General features: G+C 37.5%; 1 protein-coding gene across 2 annotated transcripts in view; it reads right to left on the reverse strand.

Moving 5' to 3' along the window:
* LOC577740 (biotin--protein ligase) overlaps window positions 1–23,299 on the reverse strand; it is a 48,178-nt gene extending 24,879 nt beyond the window's left edge. The window contains exon 1 of one of the 2 annotated variants that reach the window (XM_030994948.1): window positions 22,708–23,299. The gene's annotated coding sequence lies outside the window, so the exon portion shown is untranslated. The remainder of the gene's footprint in view (window positions 1–22,707) is intronic. The other variant, XM_030994950.1, reaches the window with a different exon arrangement.
* Between the last annotated feature and the right edge of the window lie 667 nt (window positions 23,300–23,966).

Consider the following 23,966-nt stretch of genomic DNA (forward strand, 5'->3'; position numbering starts at 1 on the left):
TTTTTATTCTACCCCTTTCCATTTTCTTTTCTCTCTCTCTCTTAATTTTTTTCTTCCCCCTCTCCCTCTCTCTTTCTTTCTTCAGCTCCCCTCTCTCCCGTATCCCCTCTATCTTATCTATCTCTTCTCTTCTTTTCTCTCCTTTCCCTCTCTCCATCTTTCACCCCCTCTCTCTCTCTGTCATCTCTGTATCTCCCCTCTCTTTCTTCCTCTCCCTGATTTCTTTCTACATCTCTCTCTCTTTCCCTTTCCCTCTCTGTCTGTCTGTGTCTCTCTCCATCTCCTCACTATCTCCTGAGATATCTTAATTTCTTGCCCACATGACATTTTTGCCATCATGAGGTGGATCACATCCCAGATAACCTTCCCCCTACTCGGTGCCTCTACTCCAGACAACATTTCTGGTAGGAGATTACACTGTGCTTGACTTGGTTATCCAACATTAGTCCTATGGTATGTAGAGGTAATGATTCCCAGGGCAATAGACTCATTCAACATGTCAATGTTTCTTCTTAACTCCTTATGTGCCACGAGGTTTACATATCAGAAATGAACTTAAGAAATAAATTGTTAGAGACCTGATTCTTGGTCCATCGTTAAATTTGGCATCAAATATACGGTATTCTACGTGGGCAACCATCAGCATTCAGTTTCAGAAAGGACAACAGAGTGTTTTTTACTTTAAAAAATGTTCAAAATAATATAATACTTATAATATTAAAGATGTGAAGATATAATAATTGAAGTACATGTAGCAAACCAACCATGCAAGACAATTAATGTAAGAATATTTCTGTCCATTTATTAAAACAAAGGTCACATTACGTTCACCCACGATAACAATTGAAAATTCTATATCATTTGAGAAATTCATCTAAGTGGTGGGACCTCTTAATTTTTGGTGCTTAGAGACTTCAGTAGAAAGTGTTTATAGGCAACGTTTTATTATTATATCATTATTATGAAAAATTTGGTACATTGATGGTATTTAAGACAATATTGCATTATCAAGGTAAGAATAAGTTAATATTGCTGGCAGGCATATGAGCACATGGTAATCTTGTTTGTTTTTCATTTATCTCTCATACATGTATATCCAAGGGGAAACCCTCGTCCTTGGAGACACAATTGCACTTGTAGCAAAATCTCCTGACGAATTATGTGAACCTATCCATCCGGAATAACCGCATCGCTTCAAATTCCATTAACACCGCATGGAATGCTTAGCCCAATCAGGCAATGGTTGAGTTGTATCGCCACGGCAACATCGCAATCAATATGTTTTCTGCATCTCCTGCTCTGAGTGTTTTTCAGCGGAACGCTTACAGGTGATTGCAGTCGATCCTCCAGCTACATGTATGTGGTGGTGGCCTGGCCGGGAAGTCAGTCTGGTTGTATTTTGATAAGGATTGTGGGAAGGGCAGGTGGATATGTTACTGGATCATGCACGATGGGGTCATTGTTACGAGAGAATGTTAAAATTGGGTCATCCCTTTGAATTAATTTGCTGTCCCTAACTGTCTCTTTGTTCAATATACAAGTACATGTGTAGATGTATTTGTTCAACTTCATTTCCTGATCAAGTTTCAACAGATGAAGAATTCATGAGAATAATGAACTATCATATCAAGTATCATTTCACTTGATCTTAGGTCTAAATTTTCCAGTATTACTATCAATTTCATAAAAAACCTCAGGTACACAAAAACCTTTGATTTACATGAAAAAAGACATGTATGTGATGTAATACCTTGGACTTTAATAGCATAATACAAGCTCAACTTCCAACTTGTACATTACATTCTGTGTATTCAAATAGGCCTGCACCTGTATGTACATGAGCCTTTAACCATTAAAGAGAGCGTACACCCGGTTTTTATCTTTTCCAGAAATGAACCTACTCATTTAAACAGCTTAAAGTTTAGTATCATAACGAGAGCACATGTCCTTTACATAATTTGTTCTTAATCTTTGTATTTTGTGGTTGCTCATGTAATCTGGTATGATGATGCACATGTAGCCTATGAAATATTTTCCCCCCATGTAAAATAAAAAACATCTGCAGCATATTTCTGGGAGACATACCTACATGTATGCACATCTAGTGTAGATTGCTCTGTTCAAAATATTACAAAGTTTAACAAACAAACAAAATTAGATTAGAAAATTTAAGAGAGGCTTTTTTCCCCTTCCAAGTGGATTTCTGTGTAGAGTGACTTCATCTCACTAACCTGAATGTCTGTAAGCTATTAAATCCTTCCTTGTAATCAAACCTCAAACTACCCGAGTGCCATGATTAATAGACCCAATTAAAGACGGAATATCCAAGACTAAGATGATAGCAGGCGCCTCTTGGCCACCCTTGATGCTGACTCTTAACAAGGTCATCCGCATATGACCTTTACCGACCTAACACACAGCCCAAACATCAACCTGACACTATAGCATACTATGAAAAAAATAAAACAAGTTTCACATCCCATTTAGCTGGCAAAGCCCTTTTTATTTCCAGCTAATGAAGTCGATTGCCGTCTGGTGAAGATAAAGAGGATGATAGTGATGTCGTAAATGACGGTCTTGGCCGCCCTTGATACCGACTCTTACAAGGTCATCCGCATATGACCTTTACCGACCAAACACAGCAGAGACATCAACCGACACCACAGCATACAATTTAGGAAGAAGCACAACAAATTTCACATCCCATTTAGCTGGCAAAGCCCCTTTTTATTTCCAGCTAATGAAGTCGATTGCCGTCTGGTGAAGATAAAGAGGATGATGGTGATGTCGTAAATGAGCGGTTTCAAGAGGATAGATCACGCTGTAATGATGGCAGGGAGACGGGTTAATATCTGACATACACATTAGAGAGTAGTTTATCTGATTAAATGAGGATTACACTGAAATCAGGATATAACCCTGATATAAACTTTGTCTTGATGTCTAGTACTCCTCTTAACTCATTGCTTCCTTGAACCGGATGATCTATGTATTAAGCTTATGGGAATGAGAGAATTTAGTAGCCAATGGGTTTACATGACTGTTTGAATCCTGATAAACAAGAGAGTATTCTTTTTTATCTTCAAATTCTTGGATATAGAAACAATATATATGTTGTTTATCTCCATGTCATCTGTTACGAGCCAGAAGCCCATTAGCTCTGAGAAAACAATGTGTTAAAAGTCATTCTGGCTTTGGGCAGACGATATGTGGTAAAAATATATCCCCCTTGCTCTTGTGCTTAATACATATTATTCCAGTCATTTAACCTCGTACCTTTTCAGTTGTAATCATCTTTGAGTTATCTTTTCTTTATATTTCTGTCTTCTTTTACCTCTAATTTAGTTCCTTAAGATTGCTTTTGCTATAAACTTCTTTCATGTTTGTGGGAATGTGCTTGTGTACTGATATACACTTTCATAAATTCATCATCACTTTTGATACCTTGAGCTTTTTCTATATCTCATCAATTCCTGCAACCTATAACAAAATATAAAAGTTTGAACCACAATTAATGACATTTTCTCATTGACAAAACATAAAAACAACAGTGTAAAATGTAATTAATTAATAACCACTTTTGAATGAATGTTCATTTATCAAGTCTGGAAGAAAAAGAAATCCAAGGAACTCACTTGTTTAATAATTTATGTATGGGGATTGGGGGAGGGGCCAATTTACCTTTTTGTAAAGGTGATTTATAATTACGGATCTTTTTATTACAGGTATTTTGGTCTTGTGGTACATTCACTTGACTTTCAATCCAAGGTTAAGGGTTCAAATCCCTGGCACTAATGTCGTTTGGCAAGACATTTATATCAATTATTACAATTGCCACTCTAACCCCAGATGTAAGTTATGAGTAGATGATATGCAAAAGCGCTACACAATTGGTCGCTCGGGTACGACCAAGTAATAATGTTTGAGCGCAATGGGGGCGTGGCGGCAGGATGGGTAATGTGCACATTCTAAGAGGCCACTATTATTATTTATGATTAATTAGTATCATTATTGTAGAAATTGCAGGGTTAGAAACTTATCCAGTTAGTTCATATCTACCAAAGATAATAGTACATGTGTACATTACAAGATAGTATTCAAGTACATTCAAAATACAGTGAAACCTCTCTATAAAGACCATCCAATGAAGACAAGAAAAGTGGCCTTTATCAGGGGTGATAGTGAGCACTAAAAAAAAATATAGGTTATATCGTTTTCCCTTCAACCACGCCCCCCTTGAGTAAAAAAAAAAAAAGAAGAGGATTCGCGGGGAAAAATGGCATCAAACAACATTCCCCCCTTTCGTGTAAGAAAATTGGACAAAAATTGGGAAAATTGGGAAAAATGGGCAAAATAGGGAAGAATAGAGAAAATAAGGGGAAAATCGGGAAAATGAGGATGAAATAGGGAAGAAAAAAAATCAGTTGAAAAAAAAAAATCGGGAAGAAAAAAAAAAGATTTAAATCAGGTTTTTATCAGGCCTCCTTTATAGGCAGGTGGTCTTTATGTACAGGTTCCTTTAGTACATGTTCCAATGAGAAACATTTTTCAAGGGAAACAACAAATATGGTCTCTGTACACAGTTGGTCATTAAAGCAGGTTTGACTGTATCCACTACACTTCAAATATGTCTAACAAAAAGGTGAGAGGTATAGGGGAACATGATCACCTCATCCCAATTGTGAAAAGAAGACAGCTACAGTGGTTTGGGCATGTTACTAGATGGAAAATAGCTTGGCAAACACCAATTTGCAAGGAGGAACTGATGGGAGAAGAAAGAGGGGCAGACCGACTAGGACGAGGACTGATAACATCAAGCAATGGACGCAGCCAACTAGAACAGATGAAGACAGGAAGTTATGGAGAACCTGTGTCTCAAGGTCCATTTCATTGTCGCCCCAACGGCCTCCAAGAGTATTTCTTCAGAATGAACAGTACACATATACAGCTAAATACAGTTGTATCTGAATTAACCCCAGGGTTTAGTGTGACAATGTCCTACTGGTCTTGTACATGCACATGCTACATCAAGAAAAATGTTGATGTACACAAGGGAGATTTTACAAGTACTTTGAGATCCTTCCAACCCTCCTAAATGGTTTTTCTCTTAACCGACATCCAGCTGTCATACGGATGATGGATGTGTACAAGGACCTTGGGCTCCTCAGCGGCTCATAGCCTATCATCTTCATCACTCATACTGACTTCATCCCGCCCATTCCCCTGCTGTACATGTATCTCCCAGAAAAAAGTTTTTAAAAATACAAGACTTGATGCATTTCATCTTTAGGGCCACCCTATTCTTAAATGGAATAACAAACATACCTACGGCCCACTACAGCGTAGAACATATATTTAAGGTATAATTTTTAAGAGAAACCCTTTCATGAAAGGGGAATTCCTTTCTTGCCTCTTCTTGGTTTCATAATAACAAAAACTATTAGAGAACACAGAGAGTGATATTTTGAGGGAAATCCAATCAAAGATAACATTTTTCTTAATTGTAAATTTGTTTAAATGATCAGACACTACAAACACTGACTGGCAACTCTAAGACTTCTCCTGTAGGCAAATCTTGATTATTTGTATCAAAGTATCCTTCTTCTTGGTTGCTTACATAGAGGGAGTGTGTCAAAATATATATATTCAATCCACGGTAGAATTATTTAAAACTAGCAGGACCCGCGGAAATCCGCGGGATTCTAGAGGTGGGCGGGGTGGGGGGGGGGGTGTAAATGGATATATAGAGACTGTCTAAATTAAAACCACCAAGAACTTTATTTGCCATTCAGGCCTTTAAAAAAATATACATGTTTAGCGTCCCCGCCCGCTTCCTTTTTGGGGGCCGCCTCCTATTTTTTTTTTTTTTTTTAAATTTTTATTTATTTATTTATTTTTTTGAAAGAAAAAAAACATCGTCCCCGCCTGTTTCCTTTTTGGGGGCCACCTCCTATTTTTTTTTTTTTTATAGAAAAAAAACATAAAAAGCACTGCTAAAAAGTATTTCTGATTTTAAAAAAGAAAAAAAAAAAATTGTCGGCCGCCATCTTGAAAAAAAGCCCGAATGCCAGGGAAAATGTACGGAGCGGCCATTTTGAAAGAAAAAAAAGCGCCTCCTCCTTCCCATTTTTCAAAAAAAACAGGACGCTATAAGCATGTTTTTTTTTTAATTTGGCCTTACATTAAATTTAAAAAAACAATCCAACTGTACCGGTAGTTATTCTTTAAGCCACTGGAACTGCGTAGAGTTCCGTAGTGTGGCGTACCGACTACGCAGAAATTAGGCTGCGTATTAATGGGAAAATAGTCCCTGCGTAGGTTATGCGTAGGCTGGCGTACAGGTTTGCTTATGGTTGCTTACTGTGTGGAAAGCTTTTACTGCTTAGTCGATCTGGCGTAGGGTAGCGTACTGTTGCGTAAAAAGGCGGACTCTCTGCGCAAAAAGGCGTAATTTTTGCGTCAAGTTTCTACGCCGAAAGTACGCAAAAAAAGTAAACATGTTGAATTGTTTTCGTTCACCTTGCGTACCCCTTTCCGTCCCTCAGCATATAGTAACGTAGGTCAGCGTAGTTGGTACGCTGTACGCACCACTAAGCAACTCTACGTATTGACCCCACCCGCAATGTCACAAATAAAGTATTAAAAATATGCTCATCTGACCCTAATTAAACGCCTAAAACCCCCGAGCTTTCGGGGGTTTATGGCCCCTTGAAACCCGTGGACCCAACGCCTCTATTATATATATACACTCAACTCGCTGCGATCTGATCTCTCCCCCTCCCCCCAACTTTGAAGAACGTAACCTCCGAGCTTTTGGGGGTTAATGGCCCTTGAAACGCATGGACCCCACGCCTATATTATATATACACGCAACTCAGGACCCGTGGAAATCCGCGGGATTCTAGAGGGGGGCGCAGGCAAAAAATTAAGTTTTTCATATCGGGGGCTCCATTTCAAATTTTTGGGGGCTACTTTTTCAACTTTCGGGGGCTCTTTTTTCTGGGGCTACTTTTTCATTAATTCATAAAAAACGAAAGGCCTACACTTTGTTGAGATTTGTTTAGTAGGCTAAGGTTTTAGGCTTCCTGCTTCATAATTGCCTATTTAAAAAAAAATCTAGTTCAATAACTAAGTTTTCATGCATTGATTTGATGCAAGAACTGTAACATATAGACCCTAGATTGTGATTATTTCTGACCATTAATTTCGATAATCATTTTTCAAAGTAAAATTTTCACAAGAAAATCAGACAGTCGTTTAAAAACGTAGACATTAGTAATACTTTTACTAATTCTAAGCTCAGGTTTCGTAAATCTATTCATTCACGAAACTATATTAAAATCGCGGCAATAATGATGCAAACGAACAGATAACAATTTCAAAGTGTCAAATCTCTTCGACTCAAGCTTAGGTGAACTCACACACACTGCAGCGTAACTCCAGGAAGAAGCTCAACACAGGCGCCGCAGGCGTCGGACGCCTACGGTGCGTGGTCCCGGTGTTGGAGCTTCCTGCAAGCTCATCGCAACTCACACACACCGCACAGCAGCACTGCACTTTGTGTTGACTGAAGGCAGCTTGCGACTGAATTGTCAGTCCAATGGTTTTCTTGTGAAAACTTTCCTTTAGAAAATGATGATCAAAATTTAGTAGCATGGCCGTAATAATCACAAAATAAGCTTTGATGTCATACCTCCATTCATGAAAACTATATAAAAATCGCGGCAATAATGATGGAAATAGGTCCCTATAAGTTTGGACGTGGACGGGAAGCTTTGTGCAGGGAGGTGAGACTTTAACTCACATGCCCTGCTTTGTGTGTATCTCTGTGGCTTGTGCAGCTACTATACAAAGGATATCCTATAGAAAGATGCTTTACTCGGGTAAGCCCGAGCCTGTGCGTCGTGCATTTAATACGCAACTTAATGTGAGTGGATGGTCATCGGTCGTGTGTCTACGGATGTCATGTTGAATATCCATGAGGTATCTCTGTCGTCACGCATATCCTGCATTATGCATATCGCGTCTGTTTTCGCCCTGGACGTCGACACGGAGGAGGACCTCGGACGGAGTATAGCCAATTCCACAGAGTAGACTCTCCCGCGGACGATGGCACCGGGCACGGGTACCCCGAGGGGAGGGTTCAGGAGGAGATAGCCGCACCAACTTGGGTCGGCGATCTCATTAAAAAACAATAAAATACAAAGGCTGGCGGAGACGTCGCGCCCCCGCGGAGCCTTAGCGTATTATTATTATAGAAGCCTGATTACAATACACTATTTTCTATGAGAAGATACACCCAGCTTTTAATGTTACTTTGACTGTAGTTTCAATGTTTTAAGTCTGTTCCTTCCTCAAACTTTATTGTCTAGTCACATTTAATAGATCATGCATGCAGGTAGTATAATCCAAAATGGCATAATCATCCATTAGCTCGCTTTAGCGTACCAAACGTCACTCACTCCTCCCGCCCAAATTTCCGCCACATAAATGACATATTGGAAAGCAGTTAGCTTAATCCCCTGTAGGCTTGTCAAGCTTAGATGGGCTTATGCCCTAATGGCCCCATCGCTTGACATCTCCCTGGCATAGTATGTCAGTCTACCAGACGGTTAGAGCCTGAAGCAAGCCATGGATGTCTCAGTTCCGTGCCCTTTGTATACCAGCCCAATCTCATCTCTGATGAAGAGAGACAGAGAGAGAGAGAGAAGGGAGGGAGAGAGAGAGAGAGAGAAGGGAGGGAGAGGGAGAGAGGGAGGGAGAGAGGGGGAGGGAGGAAGAGAAAGATAGAGAGAGAAAGAGAGAGGGATGGAGGTAGGGATGGAGGTATGGAGGAGACAGAGGGAGAGAGAGAGAGAGAGAGAGGGAGAGAAATGAAAGGAAGGACAAATGCAACACTGCAGGGACATACATGTAATAGCCCTGTTCATATTTAATGTGCTTTGACATACCAGTATGCACCTTCTTTCAAAACTTTATTGAATCAAAGGTTTAGGGTTCAGGTTAGGGTTAGGTATAGTGTTTGGTCCAAGAATGAAGTCAAATATTCAGTAAGGGTAGGACATTGTTCAATAAAAGCATTTTTTTTCAGGAATACATGTATGTGTCTTTCAACCACTCATATCTGCTAACGGTACCTAACCACAATAGCCACAAGTTTAGCTGCTGTTGATTTTGCAGAGGTGTGCTACCAAGAAAAAAGATAGATGTATGAATGTACGCCCACATAATGTGGTATTAACATGATTACAAACGACTTGCAAGAAACCATACCCTATCGTATTGTCCACAGAAGTCAACTTCAGATCATGTACACTGTAATATGTCAATGTAATGTTCAGACACTTGTAGTGGTGGAAAAGGCCACTGCGATTACCTAGGGTCAATTTCTTGAAAGTCTCTATGATCATGTCCTTCACGCTTTAAGCGATGGTCAGTGATTCTGTGGATTTTTACCCTTCAGAGATCTATACAAAACATCATTACCTAACCCACATGTTTAACTAGCATACATGTGTGAAAGGTATAAAATAGGAGTAACATTTATGGCTTTAGCAGTTAAAGAAGGCAAAGTATACATGTATCTTACAATCTGAGATTCTGCCCTTGGCCAAAATACATAATGCATATTCCGTGCTAAGTAACCACAAAACGATGCGAAGCGGTAAGCGCAAATCACAGCGAATAATATATTACCGCTGCTGCTAGTATGAATGGGAGCTTACAAGGGATGAATATTATGGTAATGTCGTGGACGTTGTATTGCCTCTGTTACATGTACATGAATGAAAGGAAACCAAGGAAAATCACTAATCGATGCATAGTGGCCTTATTGCGGTATTTGCAGATACATGTACATGTATGAACATGGCCAAGCGGATATGAACATGGCTTAATAGCAGATGTGAAAAGGGCAATACAGAATGACAGGCTTGTATCAGCTCATCTCTTTGGGCATTTCCAATTATTTATGTGTAAGCTTGTAAGACTAATGTAGCGTAATTCACATTTCATTGAACATTCCCTCATTCTGATGACCTTACTTCAATATACTGTATGGTGATGTTTCGTTCATTACTAAAATGCCCAGAGTATCTTTATATCAAGTATTTTATTTCTAATAAGTGCATTGTCTCTCCTTCTTTAACATTATTGATGCGAACTGCTACAAAATTTGGCAATAAACCATTATTTGGGATGAGGGTAGACAATGCAAAGTTAGAATCATGATCAACTAAATAGCATCCACTGACAACCAGAATGGCATTAAATCTGTGATCATGGATTTGAATAATAATAATAATAATAGTGGCTACTTGTTCTCAGCAGATAATGTACAGGGCAAAAGACCCAAATAGTATTTTGTATTAATCTCCTAATAACAGATGTACTTTATTTCAATACATCACTGCATTGATACCTCAGAACGAGACAGCCAACTATCCCCAATCGTTAATACCATATCAGCTGTTTAGAGCCAAAAGACCATTAACTCTGTATAATAAAGGCAAATACCTGTAAGTTAAAGACCTTCTGTCTCTCAACTGACAATATGCACTTCCAGACATACTCAGAGATGCAAGTACCTGCACTCCACACCGCTAGATAAATCATGAACCACTCCAAACATGTGACAACTGCTGCCACTACAAACTATCATTCATGTCATGATGGGCATGCAGTAAAAATAAGCATCATCTTTAAAATAGCTGGAAATCAAAAGGGCTTCAGAGTACCTTCTTGAGAAGCATATGAATGAATGAAGCCTTGTTGAAGCTAAAGTCTTTCATTGATATCAAGATAATATAGATTTCCTTGCAGCAATCGAGCTGATGGACCATTGCTTCTAAACCTTTCGAGGACAAATTTTTTTAAGGATTAAATTAAAGACATTTTATTTCTCTAAAAATTGGCAACAATCATATAATTCTTATAATGCTACATTGTTCTAATAAAATGTAATGTCTCAGAAAAATATATATATATATTGGGGAATAACTTTGCAGCAAAGTTGAGCAACAGACAGTTTTTAATTTTAAAAAAACCCCAGTCATTTTGAACCTCTCCATGTGTTGCCAATTTAAAGCTTATTTTCCTTTGAAAGATTTCTGGCATCAAACAAGGAATAGAATCTTAGTTGTGGCATTATCAAATGTATTATGCATTATTCAAATGTATTTGATTTTTACAAGAAGGATACCTTTAAATGTTTCTAAATATGAATCTACTAAATCTGTTCTAATCCGTATGTGCGGCATCACTCTTCTCAACAAGTTCATATCTCGACTAGATCAAGACTTTATAACAATCTTTATTCTTTTCCACCACCAAGAAATACGAGCATATTCCACACTTGAATTTTATTCTTCTGTGAGTAACATTACTGTAATATTCATTGTTTACCAATGCACATCTCGGCTGTAGCGATTGGAATATAATGGGATTCAACAGACAGTATTATGGATGAGGTACACTGCATACCTGCCTCGCTTAAGGCCTGTGTGTTAAAAGTCTTTTACAGTTTAAAGATACTGAGTAATTTTTCATTTCTGTATTCTAAGACATTATTGAGCTGTTCATTTCTATACAATAATAAGAAAAAATACTACTGAATTTTTCATTTCTAGATTTAAAAGAATATTGTTGAATGTTCATTTCTATGCTTGTAGCCTACTTGACTTGAAGTTGATAATGATTACATCGAAAAGTAAAAATTGAAGTCACAAGGGATAAAAGTTATTAAGTAAACAAGAATATTATCATAGTCATTGATGCATTTCTAAAGCTCATCTGCTCTAGTCATATAAGCCCTATGAATGTCCAGATGCAATCGTGGGGAAAGACATAAAATCAATCATTGCTATTTGCCTGCGCTCACTCACATCCCAATCTAAAGCGATGGCATAGATCAGTAAACTTCTCTTTGATGACTGGTGACCTTATCTTCGGGTTTCATCAGCCATTATGACCAGCATGAGGTTGGGGCCAAGAAAGGAACAGGTACCATGTCTTCTACAAGTATGATAAAACATTGCAGAGAACAGACTGTTTGTATCATTATAGTTGCCTTCGATGCACAAGACTTTGTTTCATTTCGTTGATAAAGGATATTCCAAGGCACGTCGGTTTTGAAATCTATATACATTTAGGGCCACCATCTTCTCACAACATGATACCTGAACTTTTTATGCAAAATTTGTCTTGAATTTTTATAGTTAAAGGCCTTCAAATACATTTTCCAGGCACCAAAGAAGATAATTGAAACATCTACAGTGTAGTAAATCCTAGTGTTACCTGAAAGCAATTTTTAAAAATTTCTAATGATTATACAGTGTATTTTGGTCAACGTGGCCAACTAGCGCCTGACTAGCCCCTACATGTAAATACCCCCTCCCCCATATTTTGTTTCCTTTTTTATTTTCCTTCTCTCTCTCTCCCTCTCTGAACAAACTGCTTTGTTAAAAAATCTGAGAAGTCTTAATACAAAATAATTTTGTGAAGGGACGTACAACCTACATTTTAAAAGTACAATGTATGCATTCAAATGAATGTTAAATCAAGTTCCTGCTTTACAAAAATCAAAAGTGGATGTTTGACCTTTTACACCTAAAAGTCGTCTGCTGAGAGCAAGCAGGTTGTTATCTCTATGTAATAAGATATGTCCCAATGCCCTTCTACACTGTAGCTCACCGTAGATGATATGTAGCCAACAGGAGGAAGTGCAGGAAGCTTAGAATAATGTATGTCTTGGATTGCAGTGTTGTGGAAGCAGAGTAGCCTACACTGCCCAGGCCACTCCAGCTATGTGACGATGTACAAGTCAATTAAAGATGCGCATTACATCTCACTCTCCTAGTACAGTCCCATTCATACATATTCATGTATACCACAAGTACTGGTTCGGATGCATTTGACTCTCTTCGGATCGATGTTGCTAACTAATTAGATTGAGTTTACAGGTCTTCAGGAGATAATGATGCGATAATTCATTGTAAGTGTAGTACTTCATGTCATCATGATGCTTAATTTGATTAAATACATAGAAAAAAATAATGCTGCTGAAATCAGTCCAAAAGATGAGAAGACAAGAATACAGCTCCCCTTATCATGATATTCTCTACCATCTGTTTCCTTACAGTGCATTTCAATTAATTTCAATATTTGTTGGAATCTTGATCTCGACTGCATCTGAACAGGAAAAAAAATTATTTAAAAAATTTGGGGGGGGGGGGGCTACTTTTCAACCTTGCTTGCATGAAAATAACACTCTTTAATTTGTTTTGCATTGAACTCTACGCAAATTTTTTGGGGGGCTCTTTTTGGTATTTCGGGGGCTTATTCGCCCTGAGCCCCTGTGTATTTTTTTCTCACTGCTGTATCACATTGCTTTAGTCATTCTTATCAGATCTACCTACATATAGTGTTATATTATTATAGGAACTCTTACTTTTACTGTAAGGGTATCTATTTAAAAATAGCTTTGCTCCTTGGATGAAGTGCTTATACATAGCAGAATAGATTTAATCACTGCCCTGCCAGATAGATCGGCACACCATATGAACTTTCACATTTCAGTCGGAGATGCTTCAACAGATTGACCTTAGCCCTATAGTCAAGCATCAATGTATTCTTGGATTCAGTTTAGTGATTCTTATCATTATCTACAGGTACATCTAAGACAATACCTCAATAATTACTCTTAAACATTTCTATTCTTAATGTTCAGTTATTTACTATATGAACCTAAACATGAGGTGATTGCACATCATCTCATTGCTAAAAGGACATTACAACCATTGGCAGTACAAGGCATTAGTGTCCTTTTAGCAGAGAGCAGACAATTTCTCCAGACTTAATTACATAAAAAATAAAGGATTAAGGTTGCAATCAGGTTTGGATTAGGCTTAGGGCTACGTTTAAGTAATTCAAGTTTACAAATTTGATCGATGTAAACAAAATTGACTGCAGAGCCATCGCTGCAGGAGCATTGGATGTACCCCAGATAAAATGCACTGGATTCTTATAGGGAGAGTGAAGAAGTTTCCCTTCTTTTCTTTTGAAGATAATTTGGCATTTCTGTCTGTTCAATGTTGCATTTATGAGAGCAGTACTGCATTATTTCCTCATCTTCTAAGTCTTCATCTAGAAATCAGGTACATGTAGCTTCAAAATGACAGATTGAATACAAATTTATTCTCTAAATGAATTATGACATTTAAACTATACAGCAGAGAAGCCCAACATAATAACAGGTCTTCAATTCTTCGATGTCCTCAATTAATCTGTAATCAAACATTTCAAATCTAATAAATATGAAGACAGAGGCAAAGTACAGATATCGAGAAATTAGAATACAATGTACGTATGCCAGAGTTCACCAAGAAAGTAAAGTTCAGTTTGATTTGCAACTCTCTTATCAGCATGTACTGTAATGAATGTTGGTATTAAAAAGAAAAACACATTAAGGCAACATTTTCTTCTAACATGCGCAGTAGAGAAGGAAAATTGCTAATACAAGTCAGGTACATGTACAGTCATATTAGCAATCTGTCTTAATGATGTACGTGTACGTGTAGACATCTGCAGAATGCTGATACATGTAAATGTTCGGTGAATGAAAATATAATCCCTTCAATATGTAAGAATGACTGCAATAACAAGAGTCTGAGGAATTTTCTTTCAATGGGTCTTTAAAGGAATTTGCAGTCACCTAAAACTGTGATTTACTCTACAAAAACCTAATTCATATTTGTGAGTGGGGAAAGTCTTTTAACAAAGAGTTATGTAATGACAGAGAGTGGGAAAGGGAGAGAAAGAGAACAAAAGAGAGAGAGAGAGAGAGAGAGAGAACGAAAGAGAGAGAGAGAGAGAGAGAGAAAGAGAGAGCGAGAGAATGAGAGAGATGACCTTAGGAATATAGAAAGAGTTGTAGGAAAGCCTTGATTTTAAGTTTCTTTCTGACGTTTTCGCTAAGATTCATCCACGTTGTGATATGAGACTACATCAATATGGTAACTGTATCCCTCCCCCCCTCCAAAAAAAAGAGAATCATTCAAACTACCTTTCTGCTACAAGAATTCCAAGTTTCCTTTAAAATTCTCCCCATCTAGCCTCAGCTATAGTACAGTACCCATGTACATATATCTTTCCTCTCTTTCTCTCTCCCTCATTCTCTATTCCATTTTCTCTCTCTCTCTCTCTCTCTCTGTCTGTCGCGCCATCAATCTGCAGGCTACTACATAGCGTCTCATATTAATTCATAGCATATCTACTGCTTTCTGACAGAACCGTTCTCTACTCTTCATCATTATGACCAAAGCAACAAGACTGTTCACAGACCTTACACTGTACTTTTTACATTTCTTGTGTGGTCATCTCCTCTTTTTGTGTTCTCTCAACCCCCCTTCCCTTGACCCTTCCCCCACTCTTCTCTCATCGTTTTCATTTTCTCTTTCTCTTTCCCTCACTCGTTTCTTGATCCTTTCTTGCAGAATGATTGCTTTTTTTCCTTGGCCATGAAAACTGGGTTATAAATTGTTTTGTTTGATATAATGGCACCATCCTGTTGTGGAACAGTAACACTGATTTTATTGACATGAAAATTTTACATATATATGTCTCAAGAAATACTTTAGAATTGAATGTACAGTGTAAATGTACATGTACTGTATAGACTGTATGTTAACTTGTTGGCAGCAGAAAGGTTAAAGAATGAAAGCCTGTGGGAATCTGCTCATTCTTTTTCTCACAATCAATTTCTACTGGGTGTAATCTCGAGTTATTTCAAGTAAAAGGACATCTCATTCCATCAATTGAGCTTTTTCTACGATGATAATTTGAGCAGATCCTCTCAGTTTCATCTTCACTCCCCCATCCCTTTCCCTGCACCTGTTGTACGCATCATCTCTACTTAGCCATGTCAACATCGAATACAAGCTATTACGCAGCGCATCAAATGCGAAATTGAATTTCCAAATCCACAAATCTATCTCTGTCGTACCACACTGAGCAGCAAACCTGCTTGCCATTTACAGATAATTTCTAGGACTGCATCGGTTACTACTGTACATGTGTAGAAAAGTACACTGCAGCTATTATACGCTGTGAAGAGAGTCGTATAAGTCACACTAGAAGTTAAAAATTATACTAGTAGTTTTTGTAAACAAAAGCAAACAAACAAACAAAAAACAAATTCAGGTGAATAAATTTGCCTTCAGTACATGTAGTTTGAGTGGAGGGTGATACAAATGATGGTAATGTTTAAGTGTTGGCAAAATCCATGCCATAAGATCTCAAAACTTAAGTTATACTCAGAAATCCCAAGACTATCTGAAGGACATAACAAAATATGTTTGATAAATGTTATGTTTAATACGTGTACACTGTATGTTCATCAGGACCTACATGTACATGAACATGTAACCAATGTATCCAAAAGGCCAAAGTACTAACAAATTATTGCGCTCTGTAATATATACATGTAATAGATACACACCCACATAATGCATCATTTGATGAGACCCAGATGGGCCCAGGCAATAATATAACTTGGAAACAAACCCGTTGCATACAGGAACCTAGTGGTCCCTGCATTAAGCCTATGGGAATATGAGAATTCAGAAGTCAAGGGGTTAAGTACTTTCTGGTTCTCAAGAGTTGATCTACAGTAGATGTGAAAGCATTGTTTTTATGTTTCAATTATTTCCACCTTTTAAAAAAAATTCCATTCTTTCCCATCTCTTTTCATCTGAATTCATGTTAAATCCCTTACTGTTCGAGTTTCTTAATTGGTTTAAAAGTTGCCAGTTGTATAATGAACAATGCATACTGACATAGCATTTATTCAGAGTTATTTTGTTATACACTCATCTGCCGGGAGGAAAATGCAACCAATTTCATTTTAAAGAAAGAGGAAAATGATGAATGATTATTAAAGTATATAAATAAGATACAAACAATATTCAGTAATACACAGCACACATGTACATGTAATTAAAATGGCAATCTATTTTTTTCATAACTTATTGGCAAGTATTTCTTTCTCTGCTATGATTAGTTACCTAATTATAAATAAGCCAACATACTGTACAAAGAAAAATTGTACACAGTCAACATGTCAAATCAATGTGCAGTCAAGCATGTCCTTTCATCACCTGAGCCTAATTAGAAACCCTGATCACTGATTAATATCAGTATGGTAACACTCCCTGGGGGTATGTACGGTAATCTCCTTGACGAGTGATGGGCGTAATTGATTCATATCATGATTTACATGCTGTTTATCAGCCTGCATAAGTGATCTCATCAATGTTTATCGGTTGTCTGCGTGTCTGCAGCCCTGCCTCATGGAATGCTAATTTTGATGACAATATCTAATCAGCTCATTCCTGAGTATTTAAGATTCAAGTTTTATTATCCATATCATCTCTTAAAAGCAAGAAGGACTTGAATTCATTGTAAAAGAAATAGGTTTAATGCCATTCTGGCTCTAAACGGTCAATGCAAAATACAGAAATGAGATTCCAATTGGTGTTACATTTGTACATGTATCCTACAGTACATTGTAGTTCTATAAAATAAAAAACATGATAATGTGAGCTACATGTACATGTACATGTTCAAATGTAGTCAGTTAGTCACCATCTTAATGTTATTCAACACAAGTGTTAAGCATGTTGAAAATAGAGCTACTGTACATGTATTATCATAGTGACTAGTGAGTCTACAGACAATTTGACCTGTATCTGATCATTCAGCCAGTTTAAGTACAGGTACTGCACAGATGAGAATGAGATCTATTGATCACTTGTTGATTATTCATTGGCTCGATCCCTTGAATAATCCAACATTCATCAATTCTGACAGTTCTTGCTGAATTTCAATTTAAATGAGATTTACATGTATCTCCATAATAATGATAATAATATACCACTATTGTAAAGCGCATATCACATTATGACATAACGTCTCTATGCACTTCCAAGGACTGAATATTATTACCCCAGCTTTAGCTCTGGTGACTGTAATGCTCAATGCACTCAAGGAATGAATTCTACCAGGTACCCACTTATACTACACCTCGATTGAGTGATGCATTCACTGTATGTAGATTAATGTCTTGCCAAAGATATTACGTAGTGCCTTGGCAGGTTTCGAACCCCGTACCTACATGTATGGGTTCAAACAGTCCGGAGACTTATCCACTACACCACAACACCTCTACATAAAGCTATGCACATAAAGCTACATGTATGCACTGCACAATGCAACATGTACAATGTACACTAATTAAATTTAAAGGGCACTGGCTATCAGGAGAAAAAGACAATATATTCATTGTTATATTTTTAGATTCTTGTTATTATCATATGTCATGGTGTACATTTACTTTTAAATTGCTCTACTTTGCATTGTTATTTCAATGTCTTAAAGAGATGTTAAACAAACTGAATCGAATTGAATTCAATTATTGAGTAAATTCTGGGTAAAACTCCCAATGATCGACGCAAAATCAAGGATTGCATTCATTTACTTTAGAGGGCGTTTTATGACAGCTCTTAAATTGGCTGAAGACAATTTATGCAGCCGTCAAGACTGACTAAAATTTATGTGTTATTTCCTGTCACTGTTACGACTCACAACAAATCAACTTCAGATCTTTTTCTCCTACGAGACTAGATTTCCAACAGCCACGAAAATGCCTACTCTACTGTAATTCCCACGACATACATGTACAGTATGTATGTTCCCCTTCGGCATTTGTTCTGTCTCCTTTTCTCTCTCTTTCATTCCTGTGTTTCTTATCTCTCACCCCTTCTCCTTCTCAAATTCTAATTCTCTCCCCATCTCCTCATCAAAATTCTACCCTCAAACACACATCCATGCAATATACATGTATGCATCATTACGAATCTTTAGCTGAATATATATCTGTAGGGGCTCGCAGAGATGGAATAGCTGAATGTTTTTGTAGTTGTATTTGAAAGGTTAAAAACAAATTACAATCTAATGAATTGTGTAAACTTCTCATTTTGCCTGTAGGTATTGCAAATAACAGCACATCAGCCGCAGATAAAATTTAAAGATTCTCTTGATTGTGAAAGAAGTCCAACTGTTTGTAACCAATTTGAGTTAGAAGTTATGTTAAAAGGCTATAAAAAGATTAAAAATGTACAGTCACTATGGTGCAAAATAAATGTATGAGTAATAACAAATCAAGTTTTTTTGTCATTACCATCAACACGATTATCATTAATTAGTATCATTATATTCTTTAAAAAAATCTAAAGGAATATGTACAGTATGTAAAATACCTGTACATAATATCAACATTACTTTTCAATTTGTCAGCAACTTTGCTTACACTGACTTACATTGACCCCCCCCCCCCAACCCTACAAAAAATCTGGCTCCACTGTAGGTGACAAGTACAAAATAAATCAGCGGCGCATTAAATCCTGAACAAACAACCTCTACTTCATCTAAGTGCCTTTCAATTTCCAGGTAAGCCGTTAATGACATCTTGCTAAACAAGCATTACTTCAAATGGACGTCCCTGGAGTGAACTAATTTACTGCATTAACGACTGAGATAAATCCTGTCCCATCTGCCATTGCTAAGCTCACATGGCTCTACAAATTTCAGTGTATTTCATTAAGTTCAGATGTAATGGTATCTTTCAGCTCTCCCAAGTTGGAGGCACGGTAAGACCATTTAGAGTCATGCAGCTTGATACCCAAAAAGATAAATATTAATAACATTAAATAAATTTAAAAAAATAAACAAATGAATGAAAAAATGAGAGAATAAATAAATAAATTTTAAAAAATAGATAATAAAATAAACAAACAAACAAAGAAATATAGATGATAGATAAACAATAAATCAAAATAACGATTATAAAGAGTTCATATACGTCTCAAATTAATTGCGACTGTTAAGAGAGAGCATAAATGTAAGAGATACATGTAGGAGACTGCAAACTTGCGATTGATTGAAGGACTTGCGAATGATTTGGATTGATTGCATATGATTATGATAATTAGTTAGTTCACCCATGCCCCTTCCATGTTTAAATATTCCAATTTTACACAAAGTTCACTTTCTACAAATTTTGATGGAAAATGAGCACACTGAAGTGATCCAGTTTGCTGAGAGCTAGAGGGGCATTAGCTCTGTTTAGAAAGTACTTTTAACCCAAGAAATAACTTTAATTATTCTGAGAGATCTGTTGTATTCTTGCCCATCAATCTCTAAGATTCCCCAACGAAGTGTACATACTTTATGTATGAAGCAAGATATTCTCTGGCTAGTAGCCAATGATATTTTAGCATGCTGGTCTGTCAACAAACATAACCTCTCCACTCTCTTATTTTATTTCTTAGAGGGCAAGTGAACTTGTAGCATTTTGCATGGTACAGCAATACAGTACATGTACATGCATGCATCGTCTGTTTGGAGCAAGAGGGGGGTGTTAACTCATATACTTTAACACAGAGTAAATGCTCTGCTGGCCCTGAACTGATGATGTGATGATGAATATCATTTCTGAACAGATATTCCCAAAAATGGCAATCAGCTCATTTATACTCTAGTTGTCAGAAACTTCTGCACAATGACAGTAATGAGTTGTCTCTCTAGAGCTGTATTCCAATGGTGGAACCTTAATTGATTGGGGCAGACAGTTGGCTATGAGGCTGCTGGCTTAATTAGGAATCAAGCCAGGATTATAGATTAGGACGACTGGTCCGGTGGACAAGGGAGAGCGAGGGTGGGGGAAAGGTTGAAAGTGTTGGCAGAGGGTGTATTAGCGCTGTGACGCAAGTATCTGGTGGTATGTCAGCTATCTTATGAAGACAGCAATTAGTATTGGAGACCAAGGATGCGCTTCTATGTGCTGTATACTAACAGGAGGAAAGGTGTATATGGAGTATAAAACACTACTCTCACTGGTCATTTATTTGTTCTATGTACATGTACATGTAGATTGATGGGTGGGTGGACAATCTTTAAGAAATTAAGAACAAAGTTTATGCTTGCAGACATGCCAAAAAGAGCCCCAGAAAGTCATAAAAGAGCCCCCCAAAATTTGCATAGAGTATTAGAGTTCAATGCAAAACAATTTAAAGAGTGTTATTTTCATGCAAGCAAGGTTGAAAAGTAGCCCCCAAAATTGTTTAAATTAATTTTTTTCCCTGTACCATAGAATTTTCTGTAAGTTAAGCTATGGTCACAAATCAGAGCAGCGACCGACCGATCAGTAGCCTGCTCGGTCGCTGCTGGAATTAGGCATCGCCCAGCGATTAGGTCGGTGCCCGGGCGGCGACCGCCCAGGCACCGAGCGTATTTTGGGCGGCGAGTGAAAAGTGAGCAGGCGCCGCCCAAATTTTAACTCCGCGCTAAAACTTCAGCGGCGACCGAGCGATGCCCTAAAAACGAGCGGTGCCTGGGCGGCCGCCGCTCGGTGGCCGGGCAGCCGCCGGGCAGAATTGGTTAAAAACTCGCCGCTCGGCCGCCGAGCAGACTACTTTTGGGTTATGTGACCATAGCATTAGTATGAGTTGTTGTGGACTCTTTTGGCACTATGCACACGAAACAGTTTACCATAAAAATAGACGTGCATGTACATGTAAATATTTTTTAAAACATAACATAAGCTATGGCTCCAAAGTTAGTTTACAGAAACCCCAAATCACTCGAACCCCCCCCCCCCAAAAAAAAGGGCAGCTTCAGGATACTGAAAATAAATAAATAGATTAATTGATAAATAAATAAATAAATGAGAGATGCTGGTCCAGTTACACAAATAGCTAAACATCTCTTGATCTCTTAAATTTTTACCAAACTTTTGGTAGCTTTATGAGAAAAAAATTAACAATATTAAAAAACTAGAGGAAATAAAACTTTAAAAGATCTTTTTTTTTTAAATTAGGTTGCATTCTCAATCGTCAGTGAAATCCTCAAGCCTCTGTTACATAAAAGCTGTCATGTTGTGCTTTACAAAAAATGTAAGCATTTAATGGCAGTGACCATCACTTGTCCTTTATAATTATAATTAATATTGTCCAACTTAAGGCTTAAAAGATTTATGAAGCATTGCTTGTAAAGTGTAAACTCCTTCAAATAAATGTTTGAAATCAACTGTCTGGATAACCAACCTGTACGGACACACGGCATGTACAGTACATGTATAGTTGTATACATGTACGTATATACAAAATGAAACAGGAAAAAAAGTACAAGAGCCAACAATCAACATCCCCACAGACAGACATTCTGCTATCATGCATTTTTGGGGATGAAATAATGTGAAATATAGGCCGTTTACACTGCAAATAAATTACATGCTTCACACAGCCTACAATTAGAACTTTATATAACACTAACAATAACAGTAACACTAACACTTGACTTAACAATAACAGTGTCGATTGAATATGTCATTGTGATAAAAACTGGTCTATTTATTTGTCCAAGCAAATACGCCCAAAAAAATCCCTGAACCTCATTTAATCCCCTCCCGTTGTTCGAAAATTCTGCAATTTCACTTGTCTACTAAAAGTCTAAATGATCACTCAGTCTCACTCTTACAATAACTAAGGCTAACGATTGCACGACATTACACATTTTGCACAAGGATCTAGACTATCTTCATATTTTAAAAAGGTACGCTTTCTTGACTTAATCTGATTAATTATTGGTTCTTACCCATCAGGTAAAATACTCTTCGAGTCCTTTCTCTGCAGAGGTTCGTTTCCAGCAGCCGCTCCAGCTGCAGCAGCCATGATGATTTGAATAATCCGCTATGAATATTATCAGACTTTTTTTCTCAGATGAGATATGATTCTCCGAAAATGGACTTGTGTTTTGACACTGCTAACCTGCTAACTGCTGTGCTAATTGTGACAAATTCAAAGTCACACCTGTCCTGCACACTGACCGAGTCAGTGGTCGCTCTCAGTCTCAGACTCAGGAGCGCTTCCCAGCATCCAGGATAAACTATTCAATGCAGACGACGACTGTCGCGGTCAGTCGACGTCGAATCGTGAGCTTTGCGGCCTTTGCTACGACATCAACATGCCATGGATGTCAGCTGAGTTCACAGTCGAGTTGCAGAATGAGCTTATTCGAGCTCCGAGTATTACGCAGCGAGCTACTGGCTTTACGGTGTTACCGAAGATAGCGCACGGGGGCGGTGCGGCCGAGTTGATGTTTGTATTAGGCGTATGGAAATTTCACCTCAACTACGTGGAACCTAGACGTTCAACAACATCACTGCTACTCAATTTATGGAGTCTTCAAAACGTCCGATACAAGAGAAAAAGTACTTGTATGATATGAGAGGGCGGAGTGCCCATAATATTATTATAATCTACAATTTTCAAGTTTCAAGTTTTAAATTTATTTGTCTTTTTTTCGAACATGAATGTAATGAAATTTGAAAATTTTATAAAATGCAGAGTATATAAAAGGAACACTTCTAAGGAACAAATTTATATTGTGCATTTGAGAAAGAAAGACGAGGAGAGTTTAGTTAAAAAAAACCTTTTGAAAGAAGTTGAACATTTGTTATGCTGGTATGGGATGAAACAGGAATAGGCGGCACACCTAAAATACTAAAAGATCTATAAAAAGAAAAGTCACTATATGAGAGTATGAATTGTTTTAATCTGCCAGAGATTTGATAATCTGAAAACTATTTTTCATATTTAAAAAAAATCTATTCATTTTTAGTCCATGTACCCTCTGACCCTCATCCCCCGCCCCAAACATAAAGATGATGTACTATCGATGTGAAATTTCCATCAAAGGATCTCTTTATTGGTAAAAGGCACAGGAGTTTAGATTTGTTTTGTTTTAACTAATATAGTTTTATAATATATGAACATTTTTCACTGTTCATTTTTTTAATTCTTCATAACGAGACCTGCAAGAATTTTTTGTGCAGAGTCTGAGTTCATTGCTCT

Source organism: Strongylocentrotus purpuratus, unplaced genomic scaffold, assembly GCF_000002235.5.
Source record: "Strongylocentrotus purpuratus isolate Spur 01 unplaced genomic scaffold, Spur_5.0 spur5_scaffold_21, whole genome shotgun sequence".
NCBI classification, from domain to species: Eukaryota; Metazoa; Echinodermata; class Echinoidea; order Camarodonta; family Strongylocentrotidae; genus Strongylocentrotus; species Strongylocentrotus purpuratus.